Below are 20,120 nucleotides of genomic sequence, written 5' to 3'. Positions count from 1 at the left end.
ATTCTTCTTGTTATGTTACCAGCCCATTTCCATTTCCATTCTTTCACTCTCTTGAGGAGATCATATACTTTCATTTGTTCTCTAATCCATGTGCAGCTCTTTCTATTTTGTCTTGTAATGCTGAGCATGTATCTTTCCATGGCCCTTTGCGCCACTTATAGCTATATTAAAAATTAAAAATTGATTTGCTATATATTAAAGGTTTCTAAGATGAAAGTGTAGGATATTGCAGCCAACAACAACAACATTCCATTTGTAACCTCCAATACTCTTAAGATCCAGCTGTTACAATTTGGTGGCAAAATGGCTATAAATCAATCCCCCTTTCATCCTTAAAATTTCCAGTCCCCACAAAAAGGATTTCCTAAAGCCATGATTTGGAATCACTATAGCTTAAAGATGGAATGGGAATAGTTTAGCTCCCATTTTAATTGCTAGTTTTAAACCTCCCCTTCCACCCCAAAAAGAACACAGTTTTAAAGATGTTGACTCCACTCATTCTGGTGTCATGACTTCATCATTGGATAGACTCTGTGACTCTCCAAAAGATTGGAAAAGTGAATTGCAGCCACTTCACCTATTTCTTATTTCTGGTATATTAACAGGAAGAAAGGCAAGACTTGGGGAGTACCAGAGGTGGCATTCAGCAGGTTCTGACCAGTTCTAGAGAACTGGTAGTGAAAATTTTGAGTAGTTTGGAGAACTGGCAAATACCACCTCTGACTGGAGATTTTACAGTGTCCTTTCCCTGTATCCTGCCCACCAAGCCACGCCCACAGAACCAGTAGTAAAAAAAATTGAATCCCACCACTGGGGGGGGTGTTACCAAGCGCTCCCAACTCTTAAAATCAAGTATGTAATCACAAGTCAGAAGGTGATTCCTAACTGGTGTAAACTTCTGGCACATAGGCCTCCTTATTTGCAAATAATTGAGAAAGTTTCAGACTTGCCATTGGCAGGGGTGGGATTCTACCGGTTCTATTTGGTTCTGCAGAACCCCTTGTTAACTTTCTAAGCAGTTTGGAGAACCTGTAGTTAGAAGCAAGCTCAGTTTGTTTTTTTCCACCCTTATTACATTCTTGGCAGACAGCCTAGATTTCCTGTCTCCAGAGTTTCTGTGGCTTTCTTAAAGGGGAAGCGTTGTTTTAAGATTTTTACACTGCTGTTGGGAGGAAATACTTCCCTGGACAATCAGCACTTTGAAGAAATAATTGAATAAGGAAGCAAAGCTTTTAGTGACAGGGAACCAAGATAAGTGACATTCAGCAAAGCTTTTTAACTAGCTAGAAGGATTGACATTCAAACATGAGTTTACATACTCTTTCTGAGTTTTGGTCTAAAACTGGCTTTTGGTGGAGGTTAATTCTATGCTTGGTGAAGTTTAATCCTGTGTTTATTGATGGGATAATTTTCCCTATTCAGCTTCAACAAGCAACAGCTACTGTTGTGATTTAATTATTCGTATTGTGTTTGAATTTTTTCTTTCCTCATGGTTTCTTTTTCTATTTGGGGAGGGGGTCTTCCTCACTGCTTTAATACTATCTGGCACTGTCCTTTTGGGGTATACTTCCAAGAGGCAGGATGCAAGCTTCGTACTGATTTTTTTTATTGATTTTCTGGGGGGCATGGGACCTTTCCTTAAATCTGGATGATTTCCTTAGGATATCTTGTGAGGTGAGTGAGACCAGGTGGTATTTTTAAGTGGTGCAAATGGATCTAAGGGTTGCTTTTCCTGGGTCTGCTTTTTCTGGAGAGCTTAATTGACTTCTCTGCTAAAGGGTTTCACTTTATGAGCAAGAGTTGGCTGCTTGATAGTTATCACTGCATTTTAAATATTTTCATTCCTCAAGGTACTCTGGCACCCTGCCTGATTTGTAACTCTGGCTTGCAGGTATTTTTAATCTAATGATTGGTATTTAGGGCAGCTTTTTGCAAACAAAGAAGCTTTTTGTATTTTTGTACAGGTAATCCTTGACTTACAACAGTTCATTTAGTGATCAAAGTTACAATTACAATGGCACTGCAAAAAGTGACTTATGACCATTTTTCACGCTTATGACCATTGCAGCATCCCCACTGTCATGAGACGCCAGCCAAGGAGAAGTGCCCCTTGCCATGAGTGATGTCGAGTTGACCCAGTCACATGACTACCAAGCCACACCCATCAGCTCAGCCATGCCCACAGAACCAGTTGTTAAAAAAACTGAATCCCACCCCTGACCATTGGTATATTCTTGTGGTATCACCCAACAAAAGTGGAACTATTAAATATTTGCCATAGAAGATATCAGCTGAAAAGATACAAGCAAACCATCTGTTGAACAACACTCTCCACTTCCTCTTGTCATTGTTATCTTTTGTACCTTAAAGAAAAGACTACTGTGAAATAGGACAAATATCTGCAGGGAAGACCTATTTCTAGGACACTCTTTAGTAGTTACCATTTCCGAATGCTGCCTTCCTTTCCACCTACACTCAGTGTATCTTTCCATCATTTTATAAGATATGTAATTGGCCACAAAAGACAAGCTTTTTTTTAAACTAATACTTATATAATTTTCCATCTACCACCATCAGCTACCTCATTTAATCATGGGCAAAAAGGCTGATAAACCATTGATTACCAGGGATGATTTAGTTGATAATATTCACAGAAATGTCAAAAATGTAACTGATTTATATGAAAAGTACAAATTTTAGTACAAATGCATATACTGAGCAATTTAACTGGAATTTGGAAAGAAGCTCTATGTACTGGACATCGAGACCAGGACAACAGCACTTAACTTCACTGAAGCCATAATAGGAATTTTGTTTTGTTTTGTTTTTATTATAGGTAATCAAATTAGTGTCTTCACTTAGTGGACATACATCTTTCTCCAGGATGATCTGTCCCTCAACTTGGTCCATTAAGCCTTTCCAATGATGCACCCCTCTAGCTTCTGTAATGAAATCCATCCTTATTTATTAAAATATTTATATGCCCCGCCTTCCCCCATTTTAAGCAACTCTGGACAGCTCACAGTAACACTAAAACCAATAAATAAAACAATCATAGAAATAATAAAAACAATAGAAATCGCACTTAGACTTATATAACATCTCTCTGTAAGCGTTTTACAGAATCAGCATATTGTCCCCAACAATCTGGGTCCTCATTTTATCAACCTCGGAAAGATGAACGTCTGAGTGAGACTCGAATTGCTAGCAGCTGGCAGTTAGCAGAATTAGCCTGCAATACAGCAGTCTAGCCACTGTGCCACAATGGCTCAATAAAACAAAAACTTTGCATTGTAATCATTCCCCTGGGATACCCCACAGCAGGCTGATCTGGCCAGGGATGGAATGCTACCAGTTCTGCCTGGCTCTATAGAACCGGTAGGTCTGAACGGCAGCAAGCACAGAACCGATTCTGTGTTTGCTGCTGTTTGGCCCACCCACCCCCCGGCTCTTATCTGTCCTTTATTACCTGCCTTTTCAACCTCAGCTGCTTTGCGCGGCACAGCCACAGTTGAAAAAGCAGGAAAAAAGATGCTTTTCAAACACTGCGCACCCACGCGTAGCACTTATCAGCTGTCCGGGCGGCACAGCTTAAGATATTTTTACACACGCAGCTGTAAAACGTAATAACCAAACCGGTAGTAACATCGGTTGAATCCCACCCTGGATCTCTTTCCATACCTTCTACTTATACCATCCCAGCGCCTGAGTAAAAAACCAGGTCTTAATGTCCTTCTGAAGGTCTGGAAGGGGTCTATCAAATTGCCAATGGGTGGAATGTTCTGAGTTCCCACTAGATGGCAAGATTTTAGGGAGGGGATTCTTGAGGCTGATCATCTTCCCCCTTTTTCCCTATTTCTTCCAGGAATATGGGCTTCTCAGAAAAATGGCTCTTCCCATAATATATTCAAAATATTATATCTTGAATCTAGTTATTTGTGCCATGAGCGAGGCTCCTGGATTAATTTGTTGTATGGTCTGTTTGTTTTCTTAGCTATCCCAAGTAGCTTAACATACTGTATTCTTTGTCAATCCAAAGGCTGGTTGCTGAACCCATTGTTATAAGTTTGGTCTTCTTTATATTTACCCTTACTCACAATTTCTACTGAGGTCTTCAAGTTTCATTACTAGAATTTGCAGATCATCTGCATTTTCAGCTATCAAAATACCAATAGTGCAGGCTATTGATATTTCTTTTGCCAATTTTAAACCATTCTAATATTTATATCCACAGCATTTCAATATATATATACAGTGTATAGACAAAATATACAAGAAAAGATATTAGGCCTTTTTAAAGTTAATGAAACTTTATCTAGCCTCCCATCTTATATACATAATTCTAGATGGCAAACTCTCCACATAAAAGCAATATTATAAGCCAATTAAAATATACCACACAAGAAACAAATAACTCAGGTCCTTCATTCTTTTTGATATTATTTGGCTTTCTTAATTATCCAGAGTGCATCAGCAATAATGTCTCTTGTTCCTTGTCCTTTTTAAAAGACTGTTAAATGACTAACAGCTTTGTTCCTAGAAAATAAAATAGAGAATTGCAATCGAAGTCTGGGAACTGTGCTGTCCCAGCCAGTCTATGGGAATTGGTTAGTTACTTAGGAATTATGAGCTGTCCCCTTAAGGGAATGCATCATGGCAAATGTAGTTAAAGGTATCCTGAGAAATGTAGTTCATGTCACGTGGCTACATCTGTAATCCTGATTGGTCACTAAATTGACCCTTGAGGGGTTGAGGGAGGTTTTCCTCCATTCTTGCACTCATGGACTGATAATCGCTACGTGATGAGTTAGAAAAATAACTATTTTTTACCTGCAATGCTGATATACAAAGGATTGGTCCTTATAGAAGAGCTTTGTCACAAATGTGAGTTACGAAAATACCTGACGTACCAATACTTTGTTATGTGGGATGTTTTGTGGAATTATCTATCTGCATCTGCATAGCCACAAATGCACCTCTGTGCATGAGATAGGACAGAAAATGGTTATTTTCCTAACTCATCACCTAGCGATAGAAGGAAAGCTGTTATCCGTCCACGAGTGCAGGCAAGAATGGAGGAAAATCTCCCTCAACCCTTCGAGGGTCAATTTAGTGACCAATCAGGATTACAGATGTAGCCACGTGACATGAACTATATTTCCAAGGATACCTTTAACTACATTTACCATGATGCATTCCCTTAAAGGGAAAGCTCATAATTCCTAAGTAACTAACCAATTCCCATAGACTGGCTGGGACAGCACAGGAACTAACCCCATCACTTTTATTTTGGGGGAAATTCTGCAATATTACATTTCATTAAAGTTATTTACAAGAAATTCCTGCACTCATTAAAAATTACATCTGCTCAAGTACAGTAAGTAATGTGTTTAGTACATTTCTGGTCTTTAACAAAAGTTAGGTTAGCTAATCTGGACTAAATGTGCCTTGAATTCTCAAATTCAATGCAGCTAATTCCTTTTTTGCTTTGAAGTTTCCCAAATGTTCTTATTGTGGTTTTGATAGAATGAATAAGAATCAGCTGCCATTATGAAGCTCCTGCAAGTGTTTCGTGTTTGAACAGGATAGATGGGGAATTCTGAGAGTTGAAATTCACACAACTTTATTTTATTTATTTGTTTGTTTGTTCATTTCTTTGTTTGTTTGTTTGTTTATTTGATTTGTCAATCACTTACAAAATAATAGGTATAAGTATAAACATGAGTAAGAATACAGAAAATATTGATTAAATGGGGATAATAGGACAGGGACTGGAGGCACGATGGTACACTTATGCTACCAAAATGGAGAAACACTATCCTGAAGAGAAGTAGCTTCAGGTTCATCACCTGTCTTCTGATTCAGGGTCACCCATTTTATACCAACTGCATAGTCACACTTACTTTTTAAACTGTTCCTATTCTGCGCTCCTGCCCCCTTGATTCTAAACTAGCTTTTCAAAACCCCATCTGTGCTAAGATACTTTAGTAACAGATTGCAAGAGTTTTGGTTCATACTGCAAGCATGGACCTACTTCTCCCTTTGTAAATGCAGTTCCACAATTCCACTGATTTTCCACTGATAGAAAGCTTTTATCCTTGGTTTCATTATTTAGCAGCTATGGGTACCTGTTAGTCTTGGAAAGGTGAAAGAACAGTGCAACAAAGTATAGAGAGAAGAAGCAAGGAAAGAAAGAAAAAATAAGGTTTTTGCAAAAGTGATAGTGTCTGTGCTATTGCAGCAGTCAGGGTAAATGTGAAGTCTAAAAGGTGTTAACATTAATTGCAAGCTTTGTTCCAGTTGGAGGGGTAGCCTTTCCTCTGCAAAATAGCCAATGAACTGCTAAGATTAGCTTGCAACAAACTGAAGTGCTATAGCCCCAGTAGGCAAGAGTGATATCAGGGGGAGAGCCATTTGGTGTAGGAGAGTCAGTTTATTTATTTTATTTATTTTTATTTATTTGTCAAGCAATTATAAGATAATAGCTATAAGTATAAACATAGTTATGCATACATGAAATGGATATGTACAAGAAAAAAAACAATAGGACGGGGATGGTAGGCATGTTGGTGCACTTATGCACGCCCCCTACAGACCTCTTAGGAAAGGGGTGAGGTCAATAGTAGACCGTCTAAGGTTAAAGTTTTTGGGCTTTGGAGAAGAAACAACAGAGTCAGGTAGAGTATTCCAGACATTGACCACTATCGCTGAAGTCGTATTTCCTGCAATCAAGTTTGGTGCGGTTTACTTTGAGTTTGTATCTATTGTGTGCTCTTGTATCGTTATGGTTGAAGCTGAAGTATTCATTGACAGGTAGAACATTGCAATTGTTTAGTTGCAGTGGTTAACACATCAAGCTAGAAACCAGGAGATGTGAGTCCTAGTCCTGCCTGAGGCGTAAATAAACGAGGAGCTCTTGGACCAATCACAGTCTCTCAGCCATAGGTAGGAGGTAATAGCCAATAGCTAAGCCACTCCTGTAAAGCCTTGGCAAGAAAACTGCAGGGCCTGGTCCAGACAATCACCACTGAGTGTTGAGTGTTGAGTCAACACTGACTCAAGCATCCACAGTAGGGAAAACTGTACTGCAGAAGTGGAACAGAATAAAACACTCCATTCACCTGGAAGGTGAGTGAGAGATGACTAGAGAATAATGTGCCCATTTCTGCTTCCAGCAAAATCCCCTGCCCATTTTGGTGATGGGGAAATCAGACAGTGCATTTATAGTACTTTTTAAAGTTCATGTGTCATTAATGTAGATCAATGTTTTTCTTCCTTCCTTCCTGCCTGCCTGCCTGCCTCCCTCCCTCCTTTCTTTCTCACATAAGAAGGCAAATAAACCAAAGATTTGGCAGTTTAAAGCAATCCTTACCTTTTACTGGAAAAACAATTATTCAATAGCCCAATTTGACAAAAGCTGCCTCCATTTTTCCTGCCCTGCCACACTCTGTCTCTGCCTGTTGCCTCCTCTCCCTCCTCTCTCCCAGCATTTCAGAATTACTGGATCCCTGTTTTAGAAGTGGAACATTTTGCCAGTCCTTGCTTTTGTTTGAGACAAGAATTAAAATCTCTCAATGTGATTAACCCGCAGGAGCCCTCCCTCACCTCCCAGGCAGCAAACAAAAAAAGACAAAAACCCCCTCCTCATTTTGAGCAATATAAAACAAAAGTGGAAAAAAGCTATGTGGAGATGAAGCAGCGGGGCCTGTTAGAAGCTGACAATGAAGAGATGCTTGGTTACTTTGAGGAGTTTACAGCTTTGTTGTTTTGAAAAGAGGCTATTTAATAAATGGCTTTTTTTGTATTCAGATTGCCTTGAGAAACATCTTTACAAGGGCATATAAAGATGAATGTTCAGTTTCTTGACAATCTGGGTTAAAATAAAACACAGATGTCAGTAGAAGAGGTATGTCTACAGACATCAATTGCCTGCTCCATTTTTCTGTATTAAAAGCTGCCATTTATCTGTATCCTTTTTTTCTTTTCTTTTATATTGTACGCCCTGCTCCACAAATCAAAGAGAATAGTTACTATGCTACAAACAAACCCCAACAGGTGCAACCCTGGATCTCCAAAGTAAAATTGGAGCCTTAAATCATTGTTTGCATCTTTGATATTATTATTGCTCTATGCTTACAATCTTGACCTGGTTCATGTTAAGTGAATGTGTTTAGAATAAGCGTCTATTTTACTTATTCACTCTTTATTTTTAAAAAATTCTTAGGCCAAACTGAGGTGGCTTGAAATCTTCTTCCCAGTTCCTCAAATATAGTCAGCCAAATGAGTGACTAATCAAGATTCCAATCAACAGTGTGTAACCAATCCAGATCTACTATTTTGATTAATGAAATGTAATATTAGGGCAAAGTAATATTATTAGAGTACCAAAACATGTAGTTATTCTTCTTGGGCATCTTTATAATATCTGAAACTGTATAATAATATATAACAGTATTATATATATATGGTTTGGTCTTTATGAGAATTAGTGGCTAGTTTTTCTGCAAAGCAAGAAAGTTTACAGTGCATCTGATAGGAATCAAAGCCACAACCCTGACAGAATCAAGCCTCAAGATGTTTTAGATTGTCATCTAATTCAGGTATAACAGGAGTAGGCCAGAGGGAATATGAGTTTATTCTGGAACAAGGACAGAAGCTCACACCGTCATGCAGTATTTGGGTCTCGAACAGCCAACCTTCTGATTAACGGGCCAAACTCCTGCTCCTGCCCTAGTTCCTGTCCACCTAGCAGTTTGAAAGCATGCAAATGCAAGTAGATAAATAGGTACCACTTGGTGGGAAGGTAATAGTGTTCTATGCATCTTGTCGTATATAGTCATGCTGGCCACATGACCATAGAAGTGTCTTTGGACAATGCTAGCTCCCCTGGCTAAGAAACAGAGATCAGCACTGCCCTCTATGACTGGGGGGAAATCTTTTTTTTTTTTAATTTTATTTTGTTCCATTTTTTTGTTTAAGCTTGAAAAGGAAAGAGCAATTCAGAAATTTTTCCTTGAATCATTTGTGAGGTTGCGTGGGTGGACAAAAGCTTTTGGTCTTTTATGATTGTATAATGAAGCCTAAAGATTTATTTGCATCATAAAGATCAGATAAAGATCATGGACAGTGAAATACATGTTATTATAATGGATCTTGACTTTATGTCTGTGTGGCATTATCAGCATGTTGGTCCTTTAGAATAACTGAAGTTCATTCCTCATACTGTACCATTAATGAGTCAGGCTTTAGCCATGTGCTTAACTGTACAAAGGACATTAGAGAATGAACCATTCATAGCAGTGATGATTTCATTAGAAGAGTCATGTGTGAGACAGCAGCAGGTTCCCTCATCTTTTACACTCCCTTCTTTGCTACTCACTGAAGTGATTCACCTGCATGATCTGTACTATACATCTGTATAGGACATTGTGTAGAGACACAGTTGAAGCTCCCATGCCTCACCGACAATGTCTATTGCAGGTGCTTCCTAGGTAAAATTTAATTCTTCTAATAAGATGTACAACTTCCACCAACTGAAAATACTGGTTGCATTCATATCCACAATGGCAATAGCTTGGTCTCGTGGTTAAGGCACCAAGCTCAAAGTCAGTGAGTTCTAGTCCTGCCTCACACATGAAAACCAGTTGGGTGACTTTGGCTCAGTCACCCTCTCTCAGTCCATCTCACCTCACAGGGACTTGTGGAGAAAATAGGAAGAAGGAATATTTTGTATGTTTGCCAACTTGATTTATTTATAAAAATAATAAAGGCAGGATAATAAACAAACAAACAAACTGCAAACTAGCAAAACAAATCTTAATCTAATGTATAAAGTCAAGTTGCTTGATCAGTTTGTGCTCCAACATGCTCTATGAAATAAAAATTGGTGTATTAAATCATTGAAAAGTTAATAATAGATGAGTGTGTTGCATGAATGCAGCTACTCTGGTCAAGAAGCAGCCATAGAGACTTATACAATTCTAGGATCCGGAATAAACGTTGCTGCAATAGTGGGAATAACTTAGAAGCTTATGAAAAATTAACCATGCTACCATCGATATTATTCTTTTTGAAAGATTTTTCCTTTTCAGAAATTTTAATGATTATATATGGCTGTGCAAATAATTCACACAGTTCCACTGTTCATACCATCATATCCTAGCATACTGGTTGGGAAATACTGGGAGTTGAAGTTGTGAACTTTGACAAACACTGCTCTATGCCATGCATCTAAAGGGCAGTATTAGTGTTGTGTGGATGCAGCAACCTTTAGAAAATAACTTGGCTTCCTGCAAGACAACTTTGGGTATGATGCTGCATATTAGTAGTGCAGATGCACCACTGTAGAACTTGGTTCACAGCTAAATTTAAGCAGCTACATCGTTCCAAAAAGGAAGCCTACAGAAAAAGTGACAGAATGCTATACAACCAGGCCAGAAACATATTAACAAGAGAGATCAGAGCAGCAAAAAGAAGCTATTCTGAAAAGTTAAGGAATCAGTTCTCAAGAAATGAACCAGCAAACATGTGGAAAACTCTTAAAAACATCACTGGCTTCAGCAAACCTCCTTCCTAGGCAGAAGGAAATCAACAACTAGCAGATGATCTGAATGTGTTTTACTGCAGGTTTGAAAAGAAACTGCAGCCACCTATCTCCACAACCCACATCTCAAACACACCAACAACAGCCAAGCCTCCTACAACTGGCCCCAATCCATTGGGCTCACAACCTCTGGTGATCACAGAAAAAGAAGTGCAAGAAGTTCTGTCTATTACACAGACAGAAGCCAGGAAAAGCACCAGGGCCAGACAAGATAACTCCTTCTTGCTTAAAAGTCTGTGCTGACCAATTGGCCCCCATCTTCACCCGAATCTTCAATAGATCACTAGAGATGTGCTATGTTCCTTCCTGCTTCAAATGTTCTACCATCATCCCAGTGCCAAAGAAGCCCTCCATCAAGGAACTGAATGATTACAGACCAGTTGCTCTAACATTTGTAGTTATGAAAATCTTTGAAAGGCTTGTGCTGTCCCACCTGAAAACCATCACGGATCTGCTGTTAGATCTCATGCAGTTTGCATACCGAGCAAATAGATTGACCAATGATGCTGTTAACATGGCTCTGCATTACATCCTACAACACCTTGAATCTCCAAATGCCTATGCAAGGGTCCTCTTTGTAGACTTCAGTTCAGCATTCAATACCATCATTCCAGACACTCTTCTAAGTAAATTAAACCAACTAGCGGTATCTGTACACACTTGTAAGTGGATCATAAGCTTCCTAACAGACAGGAAGCAGCAGGTAAAGCTAGGTGGGATCATATACGATACCTGTGCAATCAGCACAGGGCCCCCACAAAGCTGTGTGCTATCTCCACTTCTCTTCTCCTTATATACCAATGACTGCATCTCAAATGATCCATCTGTTAAAATACTGAAGTTTGCTGATGACACAACAGTGATTGGTCTCATTCAAGACAATGATGAATCTGCATACAGACAGAAGGTTATATAACTTGCCTTGTGGGGTAACTGGAACAATCTGGAACTGAACACACTCAAAACCGTAGAAATGGTGGTAGACTGTAGAAGAAACCCTCCTATACTATCACCTCTTACAATACTAGACAACACAGTATCAACAGTAGAGACCTTCAAATTTCTAGGTTCTACTATATCACATGACCTAAAATAGACACCTAACATCAAAAACGTCATAAAAAAGCACAACAAAGAATGTTCTTTCTGCGCCAATTCAGAAAGCTCAAACTGTCCAAGGAGCTGCTGATACAGTTCTACAGAGGAATTATTGAGTCTATCATCTGTACCTCTATAACTGTCTGGTTTGGTTCTGCAACCCAACAGGACAGACACAGACTTCAGAGGATAATTAGGACTGCAGAAAAAACAATTACCACCCACCTACCTTCAATTGAGGACCTGTATACTGCACAAGTCAAAAAGAAGGCTGTGAAAATATTTACAGACCTCTCATATCCCAGACATAAACTGTTTCAACTCCTTCCCTCAAAATGACGCTATAGAGCACTGCATACCAGAACAACTAGACACAAGAACAGTTTTTTTCCTGAAAGCCATCACTCTGCTAAACAAATAATTCCCTCAACACTGTTCAACTATTTACAAAGTGTACACTACCATTACTGTTACTCTTCTCATCACTCCTTATCACCCATCTCCTCCCACTTGTGACTGTATAACTGTAACTTTGTTGCTTGTATCCTTACGATTTATATCGACTGTTTGCTAGTATGATTTGATTGTTGATTGTACCCTATGACTATCATTAAGTGTTGTACATTATGATTCTTGATTTTTAACTAATGTACCTTTTCTTTATGTATACTGAGAGTATTTACACCAAGACAAATTCCTGTGTGTCCAATCACACTTGGCCAATAAAGTATTCTATTCTATTCTATTTGTGAAAGGATATGCATATGTGTGAGTCGCTGGTTAGAGATCAAAAATCAGGCATGTGGGATTTCAAGCCATTTTTTTCACATTTTAGAGTAAAGTGAGGTGTGAAGAGGAGAAAGATGCAGTTATTCAAGAGCAAACTCAAATTTATTTTCAATGCTATGGCATGTACAACATGTGCCTCATGTGCCTCAGGCAACAAGCATACATCATATATCAGTCTTGGCAGTCCCACCTGTCTCTTTCCCAGCTCTTTCCCCCCTCCCCCTTCTTCTGTGAAGAAATTCTTTGAAGCAATTTCAAAACAGTACACTTTAATTCCACATTTGGAACAAAGTCATATTGCCTAGACATACGATGAATGGGAAATCTTGGTGCTTGAAGTTCTCATCCACCACACCTTTTATTGAAAACATTTACTAAAAGGTCCATAATAAACTAATGGCAATTATACATAACTGGGCAAGGTGAAATTTTCATTACCAACTTACTGATTTATCACCATGAGAACCAGGATAGTGGACTCGAGTGGCCTAGTTCTTCATGCATTCTTACATGCCTATGAATGTAGCCTTCTCATAATGGCCCCATCTGGAATTTGCAGGCTAACTTCTATATTTCCCCAACTATGAAAAAAACTTGGGAGTTGAAGGCCACATACCTGGAGGTGCCAAGTTTGATCAATGCTGTGCTAATCATTGCATATCAAGATACCATGAAAAATACAATTAGAGTAGCCCAATCAAGATTTAATATAAAATTACTTCTGAAGTTTCTAGTTTGCTTTCAGAAAAAAGATACATTTTCATTCTTATCCTAAATTCCACTGGAAGCAATTTGGCTGTTCTTTCTCCTTTTATTAGATTAAAAATAACTTTGGAGAAATTCAAAGGATTACTTTCAAGATTTTGGCACTTGCAGCTCTGGGCCTTTATATGCCCAGCCTTCTCTAGCAAAAAAATCTGCAAAAAAGAAGAAGAAGAAGAAGGAGAAGGAGAAGGAGAAGGAGAAGGAGAAGAAGAAGAAGAAGAAGAAGAAGAAGAAGAAGAAGAAGAAGAAGAAGAAGAAGAAGAAGAAGAAGAAGAAGAAGAAGAAGAAGAAGAAGAAGAAGAAGAAGAAGAAGAAGAAGAAGAAGAAGAATTGTGAGAATTGTATAAAAATTAAAGATACATTTCTGAAAATTCCATATAAAATGATAGGTAACATTGGAAGAGCAGCTGGTATTAGAGAAAAATAAGCATAGGAAACTGTATGCAACAAAAATATCATCTTTAAAAGTAGAAAACTTGTTTTAAAAATACTTTGAAGTTATTTATAATACATATATTGGGGAAAGTTGTATAGAGAGGCTTGCATATTTGGGAAACTTTGAATACAATGGCTGTAGGGCTTTTTTTTATTTTTTATTTTAAATCCATTGCAATCCTAATGGGCTGGAATGTGCTCTTCTAATGTGATAATGTAGGCAAACAAGATATATTTTGTTCTGTACCTTCTTCCCCCAGAACATGAACAATGTGCAAAAAAATGTTTGGTAATTTCACACAAATATGTAGTATTTTGTATATATGCTTATTACCATCCGGGGGGAAAAGTATGAACTTGTTCCATTTGTTCTGGGCAGGTATTACCTTTGAAGTCTACATTATCATTATAACCACTTAAAATCTGAAACTGCTAAATCGTTGCCAGGTTCTATCAGAGAAACTTGTCCACCCGGACATTCCGTTCAATTAGACTCTCATTATTGGAGAAACATTCCCAAGAAAGGTGCCTTGAGGAAACACTCCCAAGACAAGGACAGTATTAAGAGGTTTAATTGTGATTCAGAAGTTTCTCTCCCACACCCAAGTCATGTTCAAGGGACATGGGGAACCTGACTTCCGCAGAACAGAACACTGTGAGGGAACATCACTCCGGGTCCTCCAGACAAAGAACTAAGCAGCAGAGTCAAAATGATACCAAAATATGTACAGAATGTTTTCCTTATTACTATTGTTATTATCCATATAGATTTCTTTCATGCTTTATCCCAGAGTGTGAATTACCACATAGTTCACATTTTATCCTCATTACAATCCAGTGACTGCCAGGTAAGGCTGAGAAAGTGTGACTCACCTGTAGGACCTGAGAACATGCCCAGCCCCAAATATTTTGCTGCCTAAGGCAGAGCAGCAAATATATTTTTCTTTCTTCCAAGTCAATGTGCATCACATTCAAGGCTAGTGAGATTATTTTGGTGTATGATCCACAGGTGCTTCTCCTCCCTTTTGCATATAAAAACACAATGAATAAATAAATACTGTAGCTCACCTCCTTTCTTGTAGCCTTTGTGGACTGAAAGGAGCTTTCTGGTTCAACCTCATAACAGGCCTGACCTACAACAATGTTGATACAGGTAGTCCTCAGCTTAAAACAGTTCATTTAGTGACTGTTTGAAGTTACAACGACGTTGAAAAAAGTGACTTAGGGCAGCATCCCCATGGTCACATGATCCAAATCTAGATGCTTGGCAACTGACTCATATTTACAACAGTTGCAGTGTCCTAGGCTCACGAGATCCCCTTTTTTGAACCTCTGACAAATGAAGTCAAAGGGGAAGCCGGATTTTCTTAAACATCTGTGATACTAACTTTAAAACTGCAATGATTCAGTTAACAACTGGGGCAAGAAAATTCATAAAATGGAGCAAAACTCACTTAACAACTGCCTCACTTAGCAACAGAAATTTTGGGCTCAGTTGTGGTTATAAGTTGAGAACTACCCCCACTGGTTAACTGGAGGAATATAAGATGCTCTCTATACTCTCTAGTATAGAGCTCCCCAACCTTTCTGGTTGGCGGTCCAGAGTGGGGGGGGGAGGGGGGAAAGAAGGGATGATTTTGTGGGAATTGCAGGTGCATGCACAAACACTCGTGGCTGGTGTACACTTGTGGCAATGCTCACGAGCGTTGTGCATGTGCACATATGCGGGTACAACGGCCAGCTACTCATGTGGCCCAGTGCAGAGGTGGTATTCACCTTCACCATCTGTACACGGCTGCTGGGTAAGGTTATCCAACAGCAAAGGATCAGGAATCATCAATATGATACTCAGTTAATATCTCAACTCCTGCCCAACCAAGTGATGCAATTGAGGTTATTGTTTGGAGGTTATTATAATCTGAAGGGGGAGGAGCAGGCTTAGATTCAACTTTAGCAAGATTAAGTAGTTCTGTGACTATTATTAAGTGTTGTACCTTATGGTTCTTGACTCTTGACAAATGTATCTTTTCTTTTATATACACTGAGAGCGTTTGCACCAAGACAAATTTTTTGCGTGTCCAATCACACTTGGCCAATCAAGAATTCTATTCTATTCTATTCTATTCTATTCTATTCTATTCTATTCTATTCTATTCTATTCTATTCTATTCTATTCTGGATGTTAGTATTCTCTGGATTCACTGATTTTCCAGCTTTAGTTTGGGGAGGGTTGCCTTTCCCCAGATAGAACTGGTGGGTAGCAGCAATGGCTAGGAGGACCTTTGCAAGACCTAGTATCAAGTAAGCCCATTCCAGGATTTAGATACCCTTCTCCTATAGCTTACATCTTAATTACTTATTGTTTGCACTAGTGCAATTGGATCTACATGGGATTGCCCTTGAAGACCACTCAGAAGTTGCCACTGGTCCAAAACATGGCAGCAAGAGATGTAAGATCTCAGCATCATGAGCTTAACTGATTGCCAGTTGGTTTCTGAGTGCAAGTCAAGATACAAATAAAAATATACATAAACATTTATACATTTATATATACATTATATATATAATATACATAAAGTCCTTCATGGCTTAGGGCCTAGATAGTTAACATTGTTTAAAATGTAAGAGTGATTTAATATTTAATATCTCTCTAATTCTGCCCATCCTATAAGATCTAGCAGGGTTGATTGGCTCCAGGTTTCATCAATAAAAGAATGTCATCTTATGGAATCTTGGACACATGCCTCCTTAAGTCACTGATTCTGCCAGTAAAACAGCTGAAGCTGTCAAGGAGAATGAAGTTGACAATACCGTCTTTACTGTCCTTCAGGAAAGTTTTCTAAAACTTTTCTAAAACTGGTACTTCAAGAAGGCCCTAGGCCAGAGCAATTTGTGAACATGCACTAGAAGCCAATATTTTACTGGAAGCCAATATTTTACCTTTTTCTCAGGGATTCTACCAGTTTGCACCTATTCACTAGAACCAGTTGTTAACATTTAAGAGCAGTTTGGAGAACAGGTTGTTAGAAAAAATTACTGGCCTAATCCTGTAAGGAAAGCAGGAAAGAAACATTCTGGTGTTGCTTACAGAAACTGCCTCTCTGTTAACCCTTATTACATTCTTGGCAGGACTAGATTTCCTGTCTCAGGAACTTCTCTGGAGTTTTTTCCCCTCCTTTGCTGGTACTTTGCTTTTGCGGAGTGACCATTCAAAGTTACAATTGCACTGAAAAAAGTGACTTATGACAATTTTTCATGCTTACAACTCTTGCAGCATCCCCACAGTCATTAGAGGCCAGGCGAGGAGATGCATGCCTCGGTGTGAGTGATATTGAGTTGGCCACACCCAGCCAATAACATGACCACCAAGCCATGACCACCAACTAAGCCATGCCCACAGAACCAGTTGTTTAAAAATTTGAATCCCACCTCTGCTTTTTCTGTATTTTCCTGATGTGGTGAGTTGTTCTTTTTTTTCAATCCCTGGTTTCTTTTCTGTACACTGTGCTTTAAATTCTACTGTAAAAGCCACCTTGAGCTGAATCATGATCACATGGTTTACACATCAAATAAATTTTAAAAAATATCCAAAGAAATAATGATATGAATAGTAGCAAAATTTGATAATGTTAAAGTTTAGCCTTCAGAAAAACATGTGTTTTGCAGAACACTTCACTGTTTGAAAAATAACAATCCTCAAGAACCTGGCTTCTGAAAGAATGTCTCGTAGTGGCTAAAAAATGGCATTGCTTTATTGCCTTCCCTTAAAAATTGGCCATGCTTTTGCACTGGGGCCAACTTGCTGGAGTCTGCAGTCTTTGATATGCCAGAACTCTGCAGTAAATAATTTCAAAGAATTGACATGCAGATTTTATAGATCAGTCCCTGAAAGATCAAGAAATACTTTTTGCACTGCCTAAGGGACAAAAGGAGTGATTCATCAAAACCTATCTTCTTGTTGTTATCCCCACTGACACCTAGAAGTCATTTCTTTCACTGAATAACCTCGGCACAGTCAATCAATCCATGTCCTTGTTTACTCCATGATTGTTCCAGTGACTCCATCCAGAGAAGAATATGTTCCATACTTGAGTAAGCCAGACAATGCAAATAAATTCCTGCTACTCTGGAGGGCAAGAATGTGAGTTGTTGCTCTGGTCATTTTTTTTCTTCCCTGCAGAAGCCAACCATACTGCATGTGCTCATTAATGCCAGGAGAAATCAAGATTACACTGAATCATCCTGTAGGAACATTAATGTTTTCATGTCTCCATCTTGCACATTGAGTTCTGAAATGAATTCAGATTTTGACATGTAATTAGTAAACCTGTGGCAAAGGTTAAGTCTCAGTTGTAAGATTAAGCATTTTTTTATTTAGGTGAGAAGCTTTAAGTTCTGGATTTGAACCATTCTAGTTTTTGATTTTTTTTAAAAAAAAATCAGAAATCAATCCTAGCAGAATTTCAGTTTTTATCCTATGCTTACATTCAGATGGCTTGTCATTTAAGATTTTATTGCCAATTGCTCTAAACCCACACACTATAAATGCATTCTGTTTCCATGACAATGGTTGAAAAATTATGGTGATTTTTTAATAATTGGAATGGGGGTGGGGTCAATAACTTCAAAGTGCTGGTTATGATAGGTCTATCAAAGCCCCTCCCTTTTCCCTCTCTCTCTCTCTCTCTCTCTCTCTCTCTCTCTCTCTCTCTCTCTCTCTCAACAAACTGCACATATCACATATCAGACCTTTGAGGTAAGCCAGGTCAAGAATCGGACACCAAAGAGGTTCCAAGAATGGTGCTTAGTTGTTGTGGGATATCTTGAAAGCATCTCCAAAACCTTCACTTGTCCCTTTTTTAGGACAAAGAATTCAAGGTGCAGTTGTTTGGAGTCTGTTTCTGGTTTTTTTGATGCACACTTTCTACTTTCCCTGAAATTGAGCAATTTGCACAGGCAGATGACAAAAATTGATGACTTTTTTCGCCTTGCATATTTGTTTACCTTTAAACATAACAAATAGAGAGAAAGACTTAAATTGGGAGGTGTCAAGAGTTCCCCAAAACCTAGGACTAATCTCTCCAAATTTTTTGCATGCAGTGGAATCGAAAGGATGCCTCTGATACATAAAGAAAGAGAAAGGACAAGTTAAGACCTTTAAACTTCTTTCCTATGGCTCTGCGAAGAATAGTTCCACAAAGATAAACAGTATATTGCCCCTGGTGAACCCTTATTGAATTCCTGGGAATATAAATAGCTTAAAGTCTGGAGCCAGAAGACTGAGAAATGAAGGCATACTCAGTTACAAGAGAAGGCCCCTTAGGAGTGTTGAATCCTTTGGGACTGCAAAATGTTTAGCCCTTTATGAACAGCATTTAGAGGCACTGAAGGTAGAATTATATTCTTCAACCAGAGCGAGTCATCTCCTGAAATAGAATCTCTTGACAGTCTTGCTATCATGTGTTCCCTGTGCCTGATCTTTAAAATCTTTGTAGCTGATCTCTTATATTCTAAGTCAGGGGTGTCAAACTTACATCATCATGGCAGTGTCACATGACATATCGGGACTTTCCCCCCCACCCTTCACTAAACCAGGCGTGGACGTGGCAATCAACCAATCAACCAATGGAACAGCTTGCCCTCGGAAGTTGTGGGAGCTCCATCACTTGAGACCTCCAAGAAGAAATTGGACTGCCATTTGTCAGAAATGGTGTAGGGTCTCCTGCTTGGGCGGGGGGTTGGACTAGATGACCTATAAGGTCCCTTCCAACTCTGATTATCTGTTATCTGTCTGTGGCCAACATGTGACACATCCGGCCCACAGGTCGGAAGTTTGACAGCCCTGCTCTAAATCTACATTTTGCAGTCTGTGTTCAGGGATTGCTTGCCTGGTTATGGGCTTCTTGGGTAAGAAACTTCTGGTCTATCTCATGTGACTGGTATTTGTCTTTGTTTCTGATCAAGGCCTAGAACAGGAGAAGACTAACTGCAAAGTATACTCTCAAGCCCCTTTCAATAACTTGCAATCAAGAAAGAAAAAACTCTTGCAGTCTGGGTATACTACTCATTGCAATAAAAAGGCATTGAGTTACATAATCTTGAAACTGCGTACCTTGAGCCTCATTTATCAATGAATACAATAAAGTAGAACCTTGCCTGTTACCTTTGATCATCTTTCAGAGTCTTGATTTAATTAAAATACTAATCACTTATTGGAGAGCACAGAATGTCCATCTGTTCTTCTTCAGTAATATTTTGAAAACATCTGGGGGTTTTTTTGGCCAAGGCTCAGGGAATTAAATCCATTTAGGAAGAGGAATAGAAAAAAAAATGCTTGTCTGAAAGTAGGATGGATCATCTGAAATATTTTTCATACGCTTAAAAGGAATAAGTATCTTGGAAAGTCCAACTTAATATTGCACCATATTTA

This window comes from Pseudonaja textilis, chromosome 2, assembly GCF_049901715.1.
Source record: "Pseudonaja textilis isolate UNSWEBS1 chromosome 2, rPseTex1.2, whole genome shotgun sequence".
In the NCBI taxonomy this organism is placed as follows: Eukaryota; Metazoa; Chordata; class Lepidosauria; order Squamata; family Elapidae; genus Pseudonaja; species Pseudonaja textilis.
This window is presented reverse-complemented; position numbering follows the sequence as displayed.